The sequence below is a fragment of the Protopterus annectens genome, chromosome 4.part0 (assembly GCF_019279795.1).
Source record: "Protopterus annectens isolate FY-2018-M chromosome 4.part0, PAN1.0, whole genome shotgun sequence".
NCBI classification, from domain to species: Eukaryota; Metazoa; Chordata; order Ceratodontiformes; family Protopteridae; genus Protopterus; species Protopterus annectens.
In genome coordinates this window covers 1,194,195,753-1,194,205,553 of record NC_056733.1, presented here as the reverse complement: position 1 = coordinate 1,194,205,553, position 9,801 = coordinate 1,194,195,753, and the positions used below count along the sequence as shown (strand labels likewise).

At 42.8% G+C, this 9,801-nt stretch overlaps 1 protein-coding gene across 1 annotated transcript in view; it reads left to right on the top strand.

Moving 5' to 3' along the window:
- The first annotated feature begins 9,336 nt into the window (after positions 1-9,336).
- Positions 9,337-9,801, top strand: part of LOC122800429 (NADH dehydrogenase [ubiquinone] flavoprotein 1, mitochondrial-like) — a 315,965-nt gene continuing 315,500 nt past the window's right edge. Inside the window, exon 1 of the mRNA XM_044069874.1 lies at positions 9,337-9,370. The gene's annotated coding sequence lies outside the window, so the exon portion shown is untranslated. The remainder of the gene's footprint in view (positions 9,371-9,801) is intronic.

Genomic DNA, 9,801 nt, shown 5'->3' with positions numbered 1-9,801 from the left:
TCAACACTTGCACCACACCTCCAGCCTCACATAGACATACTAAACCAGCACTGGCAAAAAATACACATAAATACACAAAATCATACTCGGAGGCTCTAAATAAAAACCTGCGAAAGCATCAGAGACCTCCAAAGCAGACACCCAAAAAACCTGTAACTCCCGTCACAAACCAGACAACACATAAAACACAAAATCAGTGTGCTGCACAATCACAGCCCTTAAGGTGAAATGACATACTAGTAATAGGCGACTCTATAGTCAGGCACACTGACGTCCCAGTCACTAGGCTGGACAAGGAGAAGGCTACTGTTAGCTGCCTGTCGGGAGTCGGAATCCGCCACATAACACACGCACTTAGGTCACTCCAGAACAAGTACAAATTGTCATTGTTCATGTTGGTGTGAATAACCTGAGACGTACCTTCCTGGACTGCATGAAAAGAGACATGGAAGAGTTCTCTGATCATGTAGCCCAGGCGGGTATGACTCTGACCCTGAGTAGCATCCTGCCCTCACCAAGAATGATACCACAGTATAAAGAAAAAAATATCAATTTCAACAATTGGCTAAGTTTCTGGTGTCATTCAAAGGGGATCCAGTGTCTGTCAGTCTGGGATGACATGCACGACAAGCCTCGTTGCTTCGCAAGAGACAGCTTGCACCTGTTACCCCTAGGATTTCGAATACTGGTCAAGGTCTTGCTGCCCCCATAGTGCCTTTTTTAGGCAATGCTCAAAAGTCAAACCCACCTCCGTAAATAGCACAAATAAAAAATGAGGGTTATGCTACTCAACGCCAGGAGTTTAAATCTCAAAATCCACGCGCTCGAAGCACTCCTCTGTATGGAGAACGTCAACATCTGTGCAGTAACTGAAACCTGGTTCAAAGCTCCACAGAGCACCCCAGCACTACCGGGCTACAACTCGTACCACACATTTCAGCCACAGAACATGGACCGAAACACAAAAGGGAGGGGGTGTATCCATATTCATCAAGGATACCTACACCTCCAGGTTAGTGGCGCAGCATGATACCTCCGAGATCATCCATGTGCAACTAACATCGGGCAAATCTGCAATGCAAATTGTGGCCTGTTACAGATCACCCTCCATGACCCAGGACCATCACTCCACCTTTCTGGAGACACTGGAAAATATGAAGGTCCTTACGAACACCCTGATATTGGGCGATTTCAATTACCCTACCATTAACTGGGAAAACTACTCCAGTACAAACTCGCAGGTCCAGCGCTTCCTGGAATTTATCAACTCAAATGCCCAGGATCAGCTGGTAAACTCCCCTACCAGAGGTGAAAACATATTGGACCTGCTCATCACCAACATGGGCGACAGGTGTTCCACACCGGAGTTCAACCCGTCACTGGTTAGATCAGACCATAAATTAATCACTCTGGATGTCTACACCACACCACCACCCCCAACCAAGGAAACCACAGTGAAAAACGTTTCTATAGCAAACTTCACCGTACCTAAGACAGACGTGGTAAGCTTCACAGCCCCCACGCTAGTGGATAACAGTGTCCAAGATGCAGGAACCTTTATAAATGCACTGTATGAGCACCTACAAGGATGCATGGATCATGCCATTCCTAGCAAAATCAAGACTCGCTCCCCTAAGAGAAGAAAACCAGTCTGGTGGACCCCTGCCATAAACGGGTTATACAATAGGAGGAGGAAACTAGTTCAGAAAAAAAGCAAATCCCAAGAAGGAAAGACATCCCTGATCAATATCAGTAAGAAACTAAAGTCCCTCATAAAATCATCCAAGGCTAACTTCAAAAGAAAAATAGCCAAGGATTCGAAAGATAACCACAAAGCCTTCTTTAGCTATGTCAAGAATCTAAGTGGCAACTCACAGATATGCTCTGAGCTAGTGCAAAATTGCACAAAATGTACTGAACCTACTGATATTGCCAACATCCTGGCAGATAGATTCAGTGCAAACTTCACCCCCTCACGGGCCCACAACAATACCGGAAAAGTGTAGTGTCCTGGAAATCACAGACGCACAGGTGAAAACAGCCCTTTCAAAAGCACAGCGTCAGTGGGGGCAGATGGTGTACCAGGCTGCGTTTTGCACAAACTACAGAACGAACTAACCCCCCACCTAAACACACTGTTCAACCTCAGCCTCTCCACAGGCTACGTGCCCATGGAATAGCGCACAGCAACGGTTATTCCGCTCCACAAAGGAGGGGCCACAACTGACCCTGGTAACTATCGCCCCATAAGCCTGACTAGCCTGGTCTGCAAGGCTATGGAGCGCATCATCATGGAACTCTTTAACAAAGACATTGGGAACCTCCAAACACTTGACCCGACCCAGTTCGACTTTAAGGGCAGATCATGCCTACAAAACCTGGTTGACTTTTTCGAGACAGTCACCGAGGCCATAGATGAGGGGAAGGTGGTTCACACAGCCTACCTTGACCTCGCTAAGGCTTTTGACACCATTCCCCACTCGGGAATTATAGAAAAACTCACCAGCCTGAACATAAACCCCTACATCACGAGATGGGTTGTCAACTGGCTTACAGACGGAACTCGCACAGTAAGAATAGCAGGCTCCAGGTCCGACTCTAAACCAGTCACAAGTGGGAGTCCCACAAGGCTCGGTCCTGGGACCCCTACTGTTCGGCAAATACTTCTCAGAAGTACAGGCAAACACAGGAGGACTATGGCTAACCAAGTTCACCGATGACTGCAAACTGGGAGCCATAATTGACTCTCCGGCTGACATAGACATTCTCCAAAAGGGCCTTACTGAGACAGACACCTGGTGTCAAAGTCATGGTCTCAAGCTAAATGCCAAAAATGCATAGTCGTCCCGTTTGGGAAAAACAAAACACCCATGAATTACCACATAGGTGGCAGCCCCCTTAATACAGAACATGTAATAAGAGATCTGGGGACCCAGGTAGATGGTAATCTCTCCTTTGACAATCATATTGCCAAAGTAGTTAGGAAATCCTTCTTTGTAGCCCATCTAATAGGGTTCTCATCTAGAAATAAAGAGGTTATAGTGCCCATCTACTCGTCACTCATCAGACCCATCATAGAGTACAATGCCCCATTTGGGATGTACCTCACAAGACACTTCCAACAGCTGGAAAGACCACAAAAGTACCTCACCAAGAGGATTACTGGCCTCAAACATATGTCCTATGCTGCCCGACTGGAAAAACTCTGGCTGTACTCAGTGGCATATCGCTTACTCAGAGGTGATCTCTGCCTGACTTACAAAGCCATGTCCAACTCAGAATTGATGGACATGTTCCACCTAAAGAAATCCAAGTCACTGCGAGCCACTCGCTCTAGTGAGCTAAACCTCGCCACATCAGTAAATAGAACATGCTGGAGGGATAGATTCCTGTCACAGAGACTCTCCATGCTTTGGAACAAAATTCCTAACTACATTAGGCAGAGCCCTTCACTAAAACTCTTCAAGAGAAACCTTGACGAGTGGATGGGTAACAGAAAATACACCCCTGGGATCACTTCATTGGGTCTTCTTGACAGAGGCTCGGTTAATTAATCAATGGGGTGGCGAAAGCTGACGCACTCTGGCTAGGCTTATACCTTCGGGCAGATAGCCTAGTACCTACCTATGAACCTGTAAAGGAGTGGGTTTAGAATATGCTGTACATATAGGAGATTTGAGTCTGTTTGGATCATATTGGAAGATTCCAATCCACAGCATAGAAAGGAAGCAGGTGTTGATTGATTAAGGTTTTGGTCCATGAAGGTGTTCAGCGTACTGGTGCAAGATTGTATTAGAAAGCATAGAATTCTGATAGAGATCCTACCCAAAGTGTAGGTGCTCAGTAATGTTAGAATGTGACCACTCTATGGCAGGAAGTGTTAAGGCTTTGGTGCCAAAGGTGATGGTGTGGGATTTTATGGAAGTGAAATGTGATGAGATGATAATGTGGGATTTTGAGTGGACTGTCAGATCATAGGGTGGGATTTTATGGAAGTGGGTTATTTTGAGTCGGGTGAGAAGTTTGGAAATGAGTTAGAGGCTGGATGCAAACTGAGAGTAAGCAAACCATGGGAATGCTTTAAGGATGGAATACTCAGATCTGAACACATGGTTGTGCAAGGGTAAATAAAAGAAAAGCCTAGCATGGCAACCTAGAAAGTGTGATGTGAGCAGGAAAAAAATGCACGAATTGAAGGAGGTGGTGGGAAGATGAGGTAGATACGGTACATAGACAAGCAGTAGAGCAACAAAGGTGCATGCTCAAAAGGAAGTTGACAGAAGGGCAAAGAAGGGGAACAAAGACATTTTTATGTAGCAGAAAGGAGGGACATAGCTTACCTAGCTCATCGTATGGGGAAGAGAGATCTCAGAAGACTGGGAATAAGTACAGGTGATGGTAATACTTCAGTATTAACAAAGGAAAGAATGCCATGCTAGAAGGTGGTAAGTAGGGCAAAGTGGGAAGAGCAAGTGGACAGACACCAGGTTTGAGAAGGAGGTTACAGCGGAACTAGTTGCATGTTGAGAGAATAAAGTACAGAGATCAGATGGACCATGCCCTCAAGAGCCTTGTCAGTGTGCTGGCAAATCTGTGATGGAGGTCTTCATTAGATCACCAGCCATTGTAGAAGTGCCTGAGCATTGAAGGGAAGTAACTGTGGTGCAGGGATGGGGAAGGACAGCAGGAGAACTCTGAACAACTTCAGGCTTGTTAGCTTAGTAGGAGTGGCAGAGAAAGCTTGGAGAGTATCCTAAGGGAAAGGCTGGTTACATTGCTGAAGGACAGCGATTCTGTAAGACAACAGCCAACATAGGGTTAATAGCCATGACCTGTCAAACTAATCTAATTTTATGACTGGGTTATAGGAGAATTTGACAGATTATAAAAACCTGGAGGGGCTGGGTATATGGCGAAGTCTGAGGAGCCTGATTGTAGCATGGTTAGAGTATGACATAGAGGGCTATGGTACAAAGGACAGTGATTACTGGAGTATCCCAGTGATCGATTGTAGGTCTAGTGCTGTTCAGCATTTGCTTTTTACAGCTGTATCTGAGGAGAGAGAGAGAACATGGACATTCTGTTTGCTAATGATGTGAAGTTAGATGCAGCAGTGAAGGATGAGGGGGTAGTATGTAAATAAGGGTTTGAAGAGGGTGACCAACTGAGCTTAAAGACTCATTTAAAGCTCAAAAGCAGAATATTGTACTTGGCTACGGCAAGCCTGGGTGAAGTGGAATTGGTGGAAGCAGAGCAGTGTAAAGATTTGTGATGTTGATCACACCTGAACTGGACCAGCAGGTGCAGACGGAGAGGACAGTGACAGTGGCCAGCAGAATGCTGGGGTGTATGTTTGTTGGGAAGGGGTGGAGGATAGAAGCAGTGAACTAACGTATCTGTTGTGATGCACCATTTGCCATACCTTTGGTACTGTCTGCAGGTCTAGAGTCCATACAGGGAGAAAAAGAGCAGATTGCTGGAAGGAGTCAACAGGAATGAAACCAGAAGGGTGCACTGGATTGAGGAGGAAAGATATGACCAATGAATAGAGTAGCAAGAGTTCTTCTTACTGGAGACCAGAAGACCAGAGGGTAACATGATATAAATGAGATCTTGAATGGAAAGTACAGAGAGACCAGAAGGTGGGTAAGTGGCAGCATGATGTGGGAAAATTTTCTTCAGGAAGAGTTATGGTCACATGAACATGCCTGCCAAAGTGTGGTGGAGGGGAAGGCATTACTGGAAGCATCCAAATGGTTATGCAGCTTGTGGATGAAAGGTGAAGAGGAAGGAAGGGAAGGGGGAAAAGTGATGAGCAGAGCTGGGAGGGAATCGCAGGAGACAAAAACAGAGGTACTGCGGGAGTGCTTTGCTTCCATCTTTGTAGGGAAAAGCAAGAGGAGGGTGCCATGCTTGGAGATAGGCAGATCAGAATGAGGATAGTAGACAGAGTCAGGTAGATGGTGGAAGGGAGGGGTGAGGCTGCTTTTATGTATTGTGGGGTATGAAACTCAAGGACCACATCTAAGAATCTGGATAGTCTAATGGCAGATTCCCTAACAGTGATCTTCAGAAGACTGGAAAACATTGTGTGGTACTTTCGAACAATTTGGGGGAGGGGGGACTACAGTCCTTTTAACTTAACAGGGGCAGAGAAAGTCCTTGAGAGAGAATCCTGTGGAAGAGGGCATTAGCATTTCTATGGAGCAGTCTCCAAGGCAGCAACCAACATGGGTTTGCAGCTGGAAGGAACTGTCAGCTTATCCTGATCCAGTGTTATAGATAAACTTGACAGGGAAATACCAGTAGGCGTGTTACAGCTGTATGTCAGCAACTGTAACTCTTCCCCACAGAGAAGTCTGATAGGTGTGTGCGTTGGGGGGAGACTGAATAACTGAATTGCTGTGGGGTTGAATGTTGGGGCACAGGGAGTTCTGGGGATAGGAATGTTGTCCAGAAATAATGATCGCAACTAGTGGAGTTACTGTAGGGGTTTAATTTTGTTTGTTTTGGATATATCTGTAGGAATAAATAACATGATTATACTTTTTGCAAAGGTGTAGCAGTAGAGAATGATGGTGGGATGTTAATGTAAGTTAGCATTTGAAGAAACTAACCAAATAGGCAGAAAGGTGGCAGTTGAGGTTCTTTGCTGACAGGTGCATGTGCTCTTGCACCTGTGTCGCAACAATCCATGTGTGGATATCACTTGGGAAGAGTGGAACTGATGGTCATAAAGTAAGAAAAGGATCTGGAGTTGCTAATCTCACATGGATTAGACCAGCAGCAGCAAAGTGAGAGGACAGTGGCAACATCCTACAGAAGAGTGTAGTGTGTTAAAAAAAGAGGTAATGCTTTTATTCCTAAGGGTTCTGGTCCGGCCACACCTTAAGTACTGCATGTAGTTTTGAAGGCTATGCAAGGAAAGGGAAACTCTATGGTTAAAAGGAGTCCAAACAAAAAGAGAAGGGATAGACCACGGACTAGAGGAACATCTGTTGACGTTTTAAGGACTACAGTTTCAATTTTTGGAACAGAGAATGACTGTGTGAATAAGGCAAATATTTAAGTATTCCTGTCACTGAGATGTAGTGATTTCAGAGCTGGTATGTATCAGTAGCAGGGGTATAAGTTTGCGGTCCTTTCTTGTCTTGTGGTGGAAGGAGCAACACACTGTAACGGTATTACAGTGGTTTTCATTATTCTCTCTATTCCCTTTGCAGTTGCACTTTGCGTTTGCAAGACTGTTGTGGGTCTTATCCTTTCAACAGCTCCTTCTCATTAGATATTTGAAGAGATGGGAGTGATATTATACCAGTGCAAAAACAAGATTATGTAAAGGAAGCATGTTGACCAAGAAGAGTAAAAGGGATTGAAGAATACACAGGCAGCAAATCCTAGGGACCAAGTACTACTTGAATCTCTGAAGTTTTTCACATTGTGGATTATGGCTCTATGATGTAGACCACTGGATTGAGTAGCACAGGCAGAATCAAAATAATTATTCATGGGGGTATGGGACATGTAGAAAAAAATGAGAGGAAAGGTAAGGATGGAGGAAATGCAGAGTAGTATTGGTATTGGAGGGTACACTAGGTAGGCTTATTATGTTCCTCCTGCTGTCAAGCAGATGTAATTTAGCAGTACCCAACTACTGGATGAGGGCATCACCGGATTAAGCCATGTTGGGCATGATTAAAGAAAGCCAAACGTGGTTTACTTCTGTGATACCCACACCCAAGTCATTGGTTATTACACACAATGATATTATTTAAGGAAGAAATTGGTTGTTTCTTAAATGTCTTTATGTAATGGCGCTGTAGTGTTCTTCCACATTCTTCTGTCATGTGTATGGGACTTTTATTCCCACACTTACCCAGTAAGAGTGCTGTTTTAAGAAAAGCAATGGAGAAATGAGAATCTGCATTGATGATTTTTAATGGTCTTAATGGAAGAAAGCTATACATAATGGGGGGGGGAGCAAAGGTCCAAAAACAGGGACAAATTTTATTGCTCTTACAAATTTAGAAAGTTACTGGAATAGGAAGTTTTGTGTTGGTGTGCATTTTCTGAAAGAGGAGGTTTAAGCTTCATATCAATCTGTCATTATTAATGACTTCAGTACACAGTAGCTTGCCAGAAAACTACATTTTTCATTAGAAAAGACCAAAATAATGCGGGAAAAATCTGGACAGTTGAGAGATAGAAGAGTGTATAGAGACTTTAGAAGGGACAGCACAGAAGTACAAGAGAAATCAAGTACGCTTCTGTCTCTCTCTCTGAGAATGAACATGATTTTTTCTTGTATTTTGCTCTGTCCTTTAAGCATATGCTAATAAAAGTCTGGCTGCTCAATGGTACTTCTCACAGATTTTTTTTTTTTGGCATATGCTTACTTTACATTATGAACGCTGTCTGTGCTGTCAGATCAGTGTGAACATTTTTGAATGGCAGTGGCCATTGTTGTAGAATTATACTTATTGTAGTAATGGAACACTGATGGAAGATTAAATAGTAGGGTTCTATACAGAAGAGTATCTCTAGAAGAAGGGATATTAACCTTCCTGGCTGCAGACCACCTGTCGGGTCGCTTAAGTCTGTACCTAGATTACTGAGTGTATAATCTTAGCAGTGGTACCTACAGGATGTTAAAATTTCACATTGTGTGCAAGGAAGAATGAGAAGTAAGACGAGTCACTGCTATGTTAGTGGTCTGAGTTATGGTTTCCTTGAAGGATATTTGGAAACACCAGCTGGAATGAGTATAAAATAGAAATAAAGGTGACCAGAAAAGAGATGAAAGCCCCAAATCTGGTGATACTGGACCACAGCGGTGTATCTACATGCTGCCTAGAATATTACTGCATTAGAGTAGCTTGACAGTTGTGCAGTGCTGCTGTAACATTCCAAACTTTATCACAGTAATGTACAGAATGTTAATTTATCTAAAATATACTATTTTTTGTATCAGTGTCACGTAAATACAAGTAAAGCAAATTACACAACAGGTTTTGTTCTTATTAAAGCATAGCACATTTGAATACCATTGTTTTAGTTCATGTGTATTAAAATTGTACTGTGCATTAATAACATTACAGAGTATAAAAGAACGCAAAAATCATACCCCTGTTATTTTGCCGTGACACTCATATATAAGTTTTGATTTTCTGATAACTGACTGATAACTGTTAATGACTTATGTCAGACATTACTTTCATACTTAACTGTTCAAAAAAAGTGGATAATGAAGTAAAACATTAACTTTTTAGAATATTTAAAGTTTGTCCTTGATTTGGGGTTCTTATCTCTCCTCACTGAATTTTTTTTGTTTTTTTTATTCAGAATTCTTGAAGAATAAAAAAGTTAAGAGGTGAGTGACTGCTGCTATTAAAGCACAGCACATTTGGATGCTGCTAGTAGCTTTATTTTGTGTTGTCTAACATGCATGCTTTAATAATGGCAGTAAAGGAAAAGAATGCTCAACAGTACCAGTATCTAAATACCAAAAACCTGTTCCTACTGCAAGAAGTACAGTGCGAAGCACACTGGTAAAGATTTACGCTTTCATTCTTTTAATCCATGCAGTAGAACTAAATCAGATAACACACAATACCAAAATCACATAGTTTGAAACAGTGAAGAACCAATGAAAAACATTAATCAATTAAAATAGTCATCATCTTAAAGCGACTTTTCTTTATACAAAACTGCTAACATTTCCTTTAATATTTTAAAAGTCATGTGTACATCTAAAACCAATACAAAAATTCAGTATTTTATTACATCTTAAAATGGTAACTC